This window comes from Chinchilla lanigera, unplaced genomic scaffold, assembly GCF_000276665.1.
Source record: "Chinchilla lanigera isolate Chin_1 unplaced genomic scaffold, ChiLan1.0 scaffold00084, whole genome shotgun sequence".
In the NCBI taxonomy this organism is placed as follows: Eukaryota; Metazoa; Chordata; class Mammalia; order Rodentia; family Chinchillidae; genus Chinchilla; species Chinchilla lanigera.
In genome coordinates this window covers 7,697,697-7,710,049 of record NW_004955485.1, presented here as the reverse complement: position 1 = coordinate 7,710,049, position 12,353 = coordinate 7,697,697, and the positions used below count along the sequence as shown (strand labels likewise).

Here is a 12,353-nt window from a genome sequence, read left to right as displayed (position 1 = left end):
GCGGGGAGACGGTGCCCGCAGGGGCCGCGGCCCAGCGCGTGTTCACTCGGGCCGGCGAGGGCACGTGCGGAGCGTCCTCGCTCCGTCTTGCGTGGTGTCAGGCGTGGCACCTCTGGCATGTGTGGGAGGCGGGAGGCAGGTGGACGAGGGGATCGGGCACCTCCCGCTCCCAGAGAAGCTCTCAATAACCCCTGCTGGGCCGGCCGGCCCGGGAGGGCAGGTCGCTGCTGATGGGGGCCCCTCAGGGCTTTGAGTAGAAGGCGGCTGCGGTGCGGTGTGGGCAGCACACGGGGCGCCCTGGCTTTTCTTGCTTGGCGGCTTACCGCTTCTCCAGGCGGGGAGCTCGCCTGTGCCGGTTCCCGCGCGGGCTGGCGGCTCGAAACCCCGATGGGAGCGCTGCCTGCGGTGCCAGGTTGGGTGGGGTGCTGCAGGGGGGCCACCCCTCCTCCCTCAGCTTTGGCCAGGCTGTAGCCGTGTATTTTCTCCCACTCCTGTTCCCTTCCGTGTCTTTTGCCGAAGGACAATCACACACAAATACCACAATGGCAACGTGTATCCGCGCAGCACGTGAACGTCATACTGTGATCAAGGGCATAAGCAGCGTGCCAGTAAAAATACTTCTGCTCCCTCCACGTGCGAAGACTGCCTTTTCACACATGCACCTTGTTTTGCCCATCAGCGCGCTCTACTTTAAAGTGCTGATAATTTATTTTTTTTTTCCGGTACTAGGAATCGAACTCACGACCTCTCACTTGCCAGGCAGGCACTGTGCCGCTGAGCTAAATCCCCAGCCCCAGTACTGATTAATTTTTAAAGTGCATTGACATTTGCACAGCAAAATGAACAGCTTCCCAGGGAACAGCTCTGTGGTGGTTCGTCCATTCCAGTGTTGTGCAACCACCATCTCCCTCCAGTTCCAAAACATTTTCATCACTCCAGAGAAAGCCGTCCTTGTTACGCCGCCGCTCCACCCCTCCACCCCTCCTCCCCGCAGCCCCTGGCCCCTGCTGGTCTGCCTTCTGTCTCCGGATTTGCCTATGTGGATATTTCACATAAACGGAATTCTACAATGTGTGATCTTTCGTGTTTGGGTTCTTTAGTGGGCTTTGTTGTTTTGGTACCGGGGTTGAACTGAGCGTTCTGGTGCTGAGCTACATTCCCAACTCTTTATTTTGGGACAAGGGTCTCACTAAGTTTCCAAGACTGGGCGTGAGCTTGCACTCCCGTTTCAGCCTCTAAGAGTGCTGGGATTACAAGCTCCTGCCCCCACATCTGGCCTCACGTAGTCTTTTCAAAGTTCATCCATAGAGGGATCCAGTAGTTCGTTCCTTTTTCTGACTGAATAGTATTCCATGTGTGTATACACCACACTTTATCTGTTGAAATATTTAATTTTTCTTGAATGTATTTGTGTGTATTGGAAGTAATGTAATAGAAAGCTCATTTTCTAATCCATTATGACCTTTTTCAGGGCCAGCACCCTTCAGTTTTTACCTTTGTAAGGCTTCTCTTGTTTTCCCAGTTAAAACCATAAAGTGTCAGGAGAAATAAATTCCCTTTGTCTGCTGGAACAGTTGTAACTCTCAGGACTGGTAAAGTTAAGAAATACAGGTATGTGTTGGGCCGGGTGTGGTGGCACGCCTGTGTAATCCCGGCACTTGGGAGGCTGAGGCAGTTTAGGTTACATAGTGAGTTCAAGGTCAGTCTGAACTATGTAGGGAGACCTTGTCTCAAAAAACAAACAGAAAAGAGATGTAGATATTGACAGGACAAAATAGAGAATGAACTTGCTTTTGTTTCGCCTGCGTCTGTTTTTTGTTCATTTGTTTGTTTTCAGCCTGGGAAGTTCAGGTTGGTCTCCAACTCCTGGTGAACTTCCTGTCTCAGCCTCCTGAGTGCTGAGATTACAAGTGTGCATCACCATACTCACTGCGCTTGTCTCTTTTTGTAAGTGTCTCTGTCATGCCTTTGGTGATGGGCTGGTCAGTGGTAGGCACTGAATCCACTTCCTCAGCAAGGAGAAGGTTGGAAGGTGGTTGTCCCTGTCAGGTCCTGGAGCCTGGGAGGAGGTGAGAAGATGGGGTGGGGGAGAGAATCAAGATGTCTTTTATTAACTCAGAGAATAAAGAGATTTGCAAAATGAAGGGGAAAAAAAACGCAAGAGGCTCTTCAGTGGCACACCGGAGCTGCATCCCTACCGCATTTCCGGTGTCCCTAGTCCTCACTGTGGGCTGCGGTTGGCTTTTGTACTTCGTTCTGTTTGGATGGCTGCTTGTGCTGACCAGCCGCCGTTAGGTGCTTCTGGAGCGGCCCTGCCAGAAAGCTTTGTAAGGGGCTGCGTGCCCATCTTCCTGATCTTACCCTTACGCACCCCGTTCCCACCCCACACCTGACCTTGCCTCTTTCTGGTCAGGAGTATTAGATACCTGTAGTGAGTTTGTGTTTTGATTTTTTTGGGAGGGTCTTTTTGAGACAGAATCTTGCTATGCAGTTCAGGCTGGCCTTGATCTCACTTTGTAGGCCAGGCTGGCCTCGAACTCGCCTGGCCTTGAACTCACAATGATCATCCTGCCTCAGGCTCCTAAATGCTGGGACTGTAGGCATGCATCACCCCACCAGACTTGTGTTTTGATTTTTCCTATTAAAATGGAAATGAAAATCTAATCATTAGCTCAGTCTGTCACAAGTTAATTGTGTTGGGGGGCTTACCAGGCAACAGAATACAGAGACTTTTTGGCATAGATGGACTGTCCTTATTTCAGCAGTGAGTCTAGTTCCCCTGAATTGAGGAAGGTGCGCTGTACTCATTGTGTAGAGAGGACAGTGTGCGCACCTTGTGTGTCCTGCCCCCAGAAGTGGGTCTTCCGCTGTGCAGTCGCTCTGCGCATTTGCCTTCCCAAGCTGCTCTTCCACTTCCCAGCTCGGCTTGCCATGCAGCCCTGGGGACACCTGATCAGCCTGGCTCACTTCTGTGGTTAGGAATTTAGATTTAACTTTCCCTGGGACTCACAGATGTGATTCCTTGAAGTAGAGCTCTTAGACAGGAAGGCCTTGGCATTTGTTTCCTCCATGTAATTTGTGACTGAGAGAGCATAGAGTGTGTTTGTACTAATGGTGTTTAGATTCAACCGGAATATTTGACTATGTTCTTTCAAATAAAGCTTTAAACTGGGTGTGCAGGTAGAGGTCAATAATCCCAGCGCTCGGGGAGACAGAGGCTGCAAGGTTACACCTTCAAGCCAGAATGTGGGCAGTTTGGTAATTGAGAACCTTGTCTCAAAAAATAAGTTGAGTGTCTTGGTTCACACTGTAATTTGAGCACTCTGGGAAATTGAGGCAGGAAAGAGTGAACATTTGAGACCAGCCTGGGTAATGTAGCGATTTTTCATCTTCCTTCCTTCCTTCCCTCCTTCCCTCCTTCCTTCCTTCCCTTTTTTTTGTCTTTTTGAGATCAGGTCTCACTATGCAGTTCAGGCTGGCCTTGAGCTCACTCTCTAGCCCAGGCTGGTCTCCAGCTTGCAAAGATCCTCCAGCCTCAGCCTCCCGAGTGCTGGGATTAGAGGCGTGCAGAATTACAGGCATGCACCATCATGCCCGGCACGTTGTTATTTTTTTAGAAACGCCTTTTCCTGTGTGGTGACTTGGCCTGGGTTGGACATACCTCTTTACAGATGGAGTCCAAGTCTAATGTTGAGTCAGGTGGAGCCGCAGTCCTGCTGTCTCTCCCCGGTGTGCTCCACAGGAGGCTCCCTCCTCTGCACCTCCCTTCCCTGGCTGTTAGGCTGGGGCCCCACCCGACCCTCACACGATCTGTCAGGATGGGCGCTGGTCTTTCTTCCCGCGTGCAGCCGGGGGCTGAGGCTTCCCAGACCCTCGGCCTTTGCCTCCTCTCCGTAGTCCGTTTGGTGTCCCAGGGTGAGCACTTGTTCAGTGTCAGCATGCTGAGTTTCTGTCAGTCCTCTCAGCAAGTTCCGTGGAGTTCAAAGAAAGGACACGTAGTGAAGTGTAGCAGGCTGCGGCTTCGGGCACCGTCCAGCGCTGATGGGCCCAGCTCTCGAGGAGCCGTGCTCTGGTGGGAGGGCAGATAACGCACACGCCATTGTCATGCGGGCAGATCAGTGCCGACCCGGAACCGCAGACGCAGGACCCGGGAGCGGGGAGCTGACTCCACCAGGACAGCAGGAGGACGGGGGATCTGGGGAAACCTCACGGAGGAATAAACAGTTGGACTAGATTGTTTCTGTGGTACTGGGGGATCGAACTCAGGGGTGCTTTACTCTTGTGCTGTACCCCCAGCTCTTTTTGTTTTTATTTTGGAATAGGGTTTACTGTAGCACTGAATTACTCAGGCTGGACTGGAACTTGCTGTTCTCCTGCCTCAGCCTCCTACTAGAGTGCTGAGATTGCAGGCATGTACCCTCATGCCTGGCTGCTCTTCTTTTGTTTTTGTTTTTGAGACAGGTTCATTGTGAGTCTCTGCATTGCCTTAGCCTCCCTGGGTGCTGGGACCACAGGCTTTGGTTTTTATTGTGAGGCAGGTTCTTACTAAATCACCCAGTAGCCAGAGCTGGGATTGGATTTGCCATCCTCCTGCCTCAGCATCCAAGAGTGCTAGGATTTCAGGCACGCACCACCATGCCCAGCTCAATGTTTAGCTATAATTAACTTCATAGCTACCTGTAGCTGATGACTGTTCCATGGACAGTGCTGATAGAACAGCTTCCCAGCATGGGAGTTTGGTCTGGTGGAGTGGAAGCTCTTGGGCTCTGGGGTCAGACCACGTGAGCCCCAAACCTGACACTGCCCTTGGGCGAGTTAGTTAGCACCTTGTGTCTCAGTTTCCTCTTCTATAAAACAAGAGTAACACTAGCACATAAGTGCCAGGTTGTCGTGAAGAGAAAGTATACAGTGAATGTAGAGCTTTTGGAATGTACTTAATATTATTAGTCTAATAATAATTACCATTATTGGTGATCCTTACAGCCCATTGCGGTTGACAAGTTAATGTGAACTCTTGAGTTAAGTTCAGAAGCTCAGATCTGGGAGATTTGGTTTTAATTTTTTTAGTTTTTGAGACGGGTCTCATTGTATAGTTCAGGCTGGCCTCAAACTTGCAGCGATCCTCCTGCCTCAGCCTCCCGAATGCTGGGATACAGGTGTGTACCACTATACCTAGCTCGGGTGGGTTTAATCTCTCTTCTGTATCTGGGTTTAGGTTTGTCCTTGTGATTATATTTATTTATTTGTAGAGAGGATTGAACCCAGAGGGTGTAAACTACTTCCCTACTTCATCTCACTTTATATTTTTATTTTATTTTATTTTATTTTATTTTATTTTATTTTATTTTATTTTATTTTGTGTCTTTTTGAGACAAGGTTTTGCTATGTAGTTCAGTCTGGCCTTGAACTCACTTTGTAGCCCAGGCTGGCCTTGAGTGCAGGCTGGGCTCGAACTCGCAACGATCCTCCTGCCTCAGCCTCCTGAGTGTTGGGATTACAGGCGTGTGCCACCATGCCTGGCTATTCTTTAATTTTGAGACAAGTTCTTGCTAAGTTTCCGAGCCTGAGTGTGAACTTTACATCTTCCTGCCTAGCTGGGATTACAGAGAGAGGCCACCAAACCTGGTGCCACTTGTTTTTTTTTAAGCTGTGTGGAAACCTATGAATTTAGAATAGTCGTTCTCAGGGAACCCCGCATCTGTCAGGGTCTGGAGACATTTTTAGTTGTGACAACTTGGGAGAGCTGCTGGAGTCTAGCAGGTGAGGGCCAGGGGTCTGGTAAACGCCCCACACTGCTTAGAGCTGCCCTGGGTGGGTGGGTATCTGGCCCAAAATGTCAGTAGTGCTGAGAGGAGAAGTTTTGATTAGTGGTACCAACTCTCCTTAGCTCCTGCTCGTTTTTTTACAGAGGTTGAGATAGCTTTCCTGCCAGGAAAGAATAGCCTTGTGAGTTGCATGAAACCGCTGACAAGTTTCAGGTGGAGCTCGGTGTGGTGGCACACACTTCAATCCCAGTAGTGTGGGAGGCTGAGGCAGGAGGATTGCAGATTCAAATCCAGCCTGAGCAGTTTGTCAAGACCTTCTCTCAAAATAAAAAATTTTAAAAAGGGGTTTAGGATGTAACTTAACGTATAACCTGGGTTCAGTCCCCTGTTCCAAGAAATGAAAACCAAAACCAAATTTTAGGTGGGGCGGTTAAAACTGCAGTATGCTGGTGCTACACTTCATCTGCAGCGTTTCCTCGGCCAGCGTCACGCTGTGCCGGAGCGCTGTTCGCGCTGTGGTTCCTGGAGCCGGTGGGCCTCGCTGTTGCCGCCGCCCGAGCCCCGGTGCTCTGAGCTGCTCTTGTGCTTTCAGCTGAAGAACACAGTTTGGTTTTGCCCCAGAAGGGCCTAGTGCCCAGCTGTCTTCTTTCCCCAGCGTCCTCGTGCTCCGCGGCCAGTTGGAGCTGAGCTGTGCGCGGCAGATGCTTTTCTGTCCTGTCCGGCTCCGCTCTGTGTGCCTCGGCGCCCCCAGGGTCGCTGCTCTGTCCCCAGGCTTGCTTCGCTCGAGGAACAGCTCGGTGCCCTCAGGGTCTGCCACGGGCTGGGTTTAGGTGGTCTCCGGAGGGGAGCTGCCTGCACAGCGCCCCAGCCTGAGCTCAGCCGCGGCTCAGTGTTCAGTGCCTGGAGTCTTGGTGGGTGCTGTGGTGTCTTAGGTGGCTTTGGACTCAGAATCCCAGCTGCTGTGTGTGTGGACTGAGGATTGAGCCCCGGGCCTGCACGCTGAGCTGCAGCCCCCCTCTTTTTTGCTGTTTTTTATTTTGAGACAGGATCTCGCCAAACTGCCCAGGTTAGGCTCAAACTCTTATCCTGCTGTCTCAGCCTTCCAGAATGCTAGGATTATAGGCATGCTCCGGTGTGCCAGGCTCCACCTCTTGTTGAATGCCTGGCCACCTGTACCCTTGCGAAGGCCTCTTTCTTTCGTCTGTGTTCAGCTCTTAGGACTAACCTTCGAGGTGCTGTCAGGACCCAGGTAGCACGGTGACTGGGGTTCATTGCTCGCCCCTGTAACTGCAGTCGTGGACACCAGTGGGGCCCCGGTCACACGGGGCACAAAGAGCCGCCCCAGGCCGGCTCGTCTTGGCTACCTGTGTACTGCTGCACCGCAGGATAAGGCCTGGCTGGTGGGCTCTTCCTGTGGACCTTGCCTGGCTTTGCTGTTCCTCTAGGTGGAAGAAGGTGTGGCCTGGCCTCTGTGTGGGGTGTGGAAACAATAAGGGAGAAACATAAATAAATTCAGAACTTTGCGACCTGAGAGGTCAGGAAAGGAGAAACAAATTCCAGCCTGCTGAATTCTGCAGCCTGTTGATACGGTTCTGGGCTTTCCTGGTGTGGGAACTACAGTAGGTCGCCCTCGGAGACTCGCGTGTCAGTCCTGCGGGGCCGCTCCGCTTCCTCAGCTACCTTCCCTTAGCTCTTTATTTAGGTTTCTCCTGTGGGAAGAGCGAAGCTATGTGTCTTTTGCTCCTGGTGCCATCATATCACAGTGCCGAGGCTAAGTTTTGATCCAAGGTCTCAGGTGTGTTGAGGAAGTTAAGCTTGGCTTGGAAGCGGTGAAAGTAAATGTAAGACATTGCAAATGAATGTAAGACACATTTGTGTCTTAGAAGGGTGAGATTTAGAGTGAAGTCATAAAGACTTGCCCCTTGTGATTCTGAAGTATCTAGCAAGAGGAATGACACCCGGTAATGATATACAGGGAAAGAAACTCCCACCCTGATGCCTAAAATGCAACTGTGTATTCTCTAAAATGAGGAATGAATTCCGGGACAATGGAGGTGAAGAGTAGAAAGGATTTATTGAGAGAAAGAAAGCTTCTGTCTGAGAGGGACGGAAGGGGATTCCGGAAAGTGTGTTGCCTGCCAGCCCCGGTTCTCAAGGGTGTTTTATTGAGCAGAGCCATGGGAGGAGGTGGGCTTAAGGTGGGATGGAACTATAAGCAGTCAGTACGATCGCAGATATAGTCGCTTAGGTGAGACTGATCCAATGGCAGATCGTAGCAGGGGTGTGACGCGGGACGAAGCCGTGGTCAGCCGGTAAGTTTACAACGAGTATAGTGGCTTGGGTAATACTGGTAAATGGGGATCGAATGGGGAAATCCCTCAAGCAGCAAGCACGCCTGGGCGGACAAGGACTTACCTGGAAGGGCTGGGTAAGGAGGTTTGGTCCTCCTCCCTGGTCCTTGATGCCTACTTAGAGTATCAGTCCCTGCGTTTACCCCAGGGCAAGTGTGGGGTGAGTCCTTCTTTATCTTGAAGGCTGGTCTTCGGTGAATGCCCTCCAGCCCCAGTTGTCTTCCGCCTGGCCCTCTCCAGGGCCCAGCCCTGTGGTGACTGCCTACCGTATTTCGGCCTAACTTAGCTGTCCGTAATCGTAACACCCTTATAATACGTTGTTTCAGGCCAGAGGCCTGCGCTAATGAGGAGACACTCAGGGTGTTCAGAACTGTACTAGCTGCTCTTTGATTTGCTTCCTCAGAATGTCTCTTCCTGGTCTAAAATTCCACCTGGCCCTTTGACCAAACACAGAAGCAGCAACGAAGTACGAGAAACAACACAGCTTGGTTTATTGATCAGTTTTGAATGTTTTTCTCTTGGGTCACTTGGGATCGCAAATTAGTATTTGGCTTTGTGCCCCTAGGCGTTGGAGTGGAGTGATACGCTCCTGGCTTGCTCCTCATCTGTGGCTTGTGGAGATTGTGCGCCTTTGTGGGATACTTTCAGAGATGGGGGCAGAAACCTGCTGCTGCAGTCTGATTTGGCGCTAGGGGCAGTTTGCCTTCATGGAGTCAGTTGCTGCTTTTCTCCCGGCTTTGAGATAACTTGCCAGTTTGTATCAAACTGATGCCTGTAACAGTGGTAGATAAGACAAGAATCTAAAACTTTTTAAAAATGAAAGTTCTTGATTAGATATGTCTTTTTGGTTTTTTGCTGCCTGTGCTGCACTTCCAGTGATATATTAAGATCATTCCTATATATAAGTGATTCATACATATAAACAGAATTATTGGTGTGAGGAGGTTTTTGTTTTTTGTTTTGAGAGGGATCTGGCTCTGTAGTTCTCACTGTGTAGCCCAGAAATCCCAGCGATCCTCCTGCCTCAGCCTCCCAAGTGCTGGGATTGCAGGCATGTGCCACTGTGCCCAGCAGCAATTATTTTCTAATAACAAAGTATAAAATTATTCTCCTCCTCCTTTATATTCTGTCAGATACTATTATTCTTCCTGGGATGTCTTTGTGCCCCCTTGAATGAGAAGAGTGGCAGGGTTGCCTCTGGTGAGGACTGGCGTGCGTGGTAGCCTGGGAGTGTGTTGGGCCACAACGCCCCTTTGTCTGCCCTGGACTTTTGGTCTGCCTTAGCCAGGGGTTCTTCCTGGGCCTTCTTGATGGATGGCTGTCCCCAGCTTCCTTTGCGCTTGCTCTTCTGAGGTGAGGGTGATTTCTGGGGATTTTTTAAAATAAGTTTTATTAAGATATAAGTCACGGATTGTAAAAATTTACCCATCTCAAGGGTACACATCACTGTCACTACTGCCTGAATTTCAGTATGTTTTTGTTACCCCAAAAGAAACCCTGTAGCCATTAGTATTTATTTCCCACCCCCCCCCATTTACTTGCAGCCATTAATCTTTCTGTTTCTGTGAAGTTGTGTGTTCTTGGCATTCCATGACAATGGAATCATCCGCCTTGTGGTCTTTTGTGATTGGTCTCTTTTTTTTTTTTTTTTGGTGCCGGTAATCAAACTCAGGACCTTGTGCTTGCCAGGCAGGCGCTTGCGCCGCTGAGCTGTATCCTCAGCCCCTTGTGACTGGTCTCCTCTGTAGTGTAATGTCATTGGGGGTCAATCCATGTTTTAGCACGTGTCAGTATTTCACTCCTTGTGACCACGTAACGCTCCACTGTATGAGTCCAGCTCCCTTTCCCACCCGTTAATAGCTGGTGGACGTTCGGAAGTTAGGAGTCCTGCTGCGATGCTGGTTACAAGGTTTTGTGTGGACTCATGTTTTCCGATCTTCCGGTGTGTACTCACAGTGCAGTTGCTGGGTCATATGGTTGTATGTAGCTGTTGAACATTTTTTGTTTTTGTTTCCTTTTTTTCTGAGACAGGGTCACTATGTAGCCCAGGTTGGCCTTGAACTGACAGTGATCCTCCTGCCTTAGCCTATGTCACCAGGCCTGACTATTGTTGCACTTTTTGAGAGACCACCAGACTTTTCCAAAGCAGCTGCACCATTTTACAACGCCACCGGCTATGAAGGGGGGTTCCAATTTCTCCAGGTCCCTTCCAACACTTACAATATCTGTCCTTTTTATTGTAGCCATGCTAGTAGTGTGAAGTAGTTTTGTTTTGGTTTTTGGTTTTGGTTTTATTGTTTGTTTTTTTGAGACAGGGTCTCGCTATGCGGTTCATTTTTTTTTTAAACCGGAAATTGAACTCAGTACCTTGCGCTTACTGAGCAGGTACTTGTGCCACTGAACTATATCCCTGGCATTGCTGTGCAGTTCAGGCTGGCCTTGAGCTCACTTTGTAGCCCAGGCTGGTCTTGAACATAACGATTCCACTGCCTCGATCCTCCTGCTTCAGCCTCCTAAGTGCTGGGATTACAGGTGTGCAACCGCCACACCCAGCCTGTGAAGTAGTTTTCCATTGTGGTTTTGATTTGCATTTTGCTAATGACTCGTTATAGTGACCACTTTTTTCACGCTCTTACTGGCTGTTGTATAACTTTAGAGAGCTGTCTAGTCATTCTTTTGCCCATTTCAAGCCCTTCTCTGACTAAAGAGATGGAAGTTTCCCTGTGAGACTCCATCAGTAATGTCCAGGGGAGATTTCTCTTTAAAATAGACTGTCCAGGCCCTAGCGTTCCACACCTGGCTTAGCTACCACCCAGGCTTTTTCTCTTTTGAGACAAGCTTTCACTATGCAGTCCAGGCTGGCCTTGAACTCACTATGTAGTCCAGGCTCATCTCAAATTTAGAGCACTTCTCCTTCTTCAGGCCACCCCCGAGTTCTGGGATTATAGGCATTCACCACTATGCACATGAAACCACCACCTAGTTTTAAAACCCTGGACTCTTCACTGCTGCCTCCTTCCTTGTATCAGACCCTAGCCATTTGTGTGATAAGAGGCCCAGCCAGGTCTGCTGTCCCTTGTAGGAAGCAAGCCACGTGCTTGCGTGCATTTACAGTTAAACTGCTGAAGAATCCAGCGGTTAAAACCAGATACATAAGCAGCGAATATTTTCTCCCATTTTGCACTCCCCCCACTTTGGATGATGTCCGCTGACGCACAGCTGTTAATTTTAATGAAGTCCAAGTTGGCTGTTTTCTTTATTAGTTGCATGTGATTTTGGTGTTCTTTATTTTTTCAAAGGCTTGAAAAGTCGCACATTATTTTGTTGACCCAAAATCAAAAGTTATTTAAAATAAAATCTTTTAAATTAACTTTTTAAACCTATGGGAAGTTTTATTTTTTTATTTATTTATTTTTTGGTCTTGGTTTTTTCTCCGGTACCAGGAACCGAACTCATGACCTTGCGCTTGCCAGGCAGGCGCTTTTGCCGCTGAGCTAAATCCCCAGCCCCTCTATGGGAAGTTTTAAACCTGTGCAAAAATAAAGAGAAAGCCCTGCATGGTGGCACACATCTTTAATCTCAGCACGCAGGAGGCTGAGGCAGGAAGATTGCTTAAAGTTCGAGACCAGCCTGGACTATACAGTAAGTTCAAGGCCAGCCTGAACTCTGCCTCAGCAGCCAGACCCTGCCTCAAAAAACAAACAGAGGATGGGGCGATGCACCCGTATGCACACATCATGCAGCCCCCACACTTCTAAGTCGTGGCTTGTCCTGCTTTACTTGTATCTGTATTTACTCCCTGCACCCCACTGAAGTGATTTTGAAGAACGTTTCAGACTCCACGTCATTTCAACCGTAAATAATTAAATTTGAATCTCCAGATAATGTAACCAGAGTACCATATCACGTCCTGGAAAATGGATAGTAACCCTTAATGTCGTAAGATAGGACCTTGTATCTGAGACTATAAGTAAGATCCAGCAGTAAAAGCAGTATTACAAAATTTAGCTAATTGTGAGAGTGCTTCGGTCTTCATAAGTAATTGACTCTTACCAAGTGTCATAATACATTAAAAAAGAGTTGTTGCTATCAGTACCTCCCAATCCTGTTCTTCCAAGCCAGGTGTGGTGGCATATGCTTGTAATCTCAGCACCCTGAGAGGCTGAGACAGGAGGATTGCAAGTTTGAGCCAGCCTGAGCAATTTAGCAACTTAGCAAGGCCCTATCTCAAAAAAAA

The 12,353-nt window shown here is 49.2% G+C and overlaps 1 protein-coding gene across 1 annotated transcript in view; it reads left to right on the top strand.

The window, feature by feature from the left end:
* Wbp1l (WW domain binding protein 1-like) overlaps nucleotides 1-12,353 on the top strand; it is a 54,467-nt gene that overhangs the window by 338 nt on the left and 41,776 nt on the right. The window lies entirely within an intron of this gene.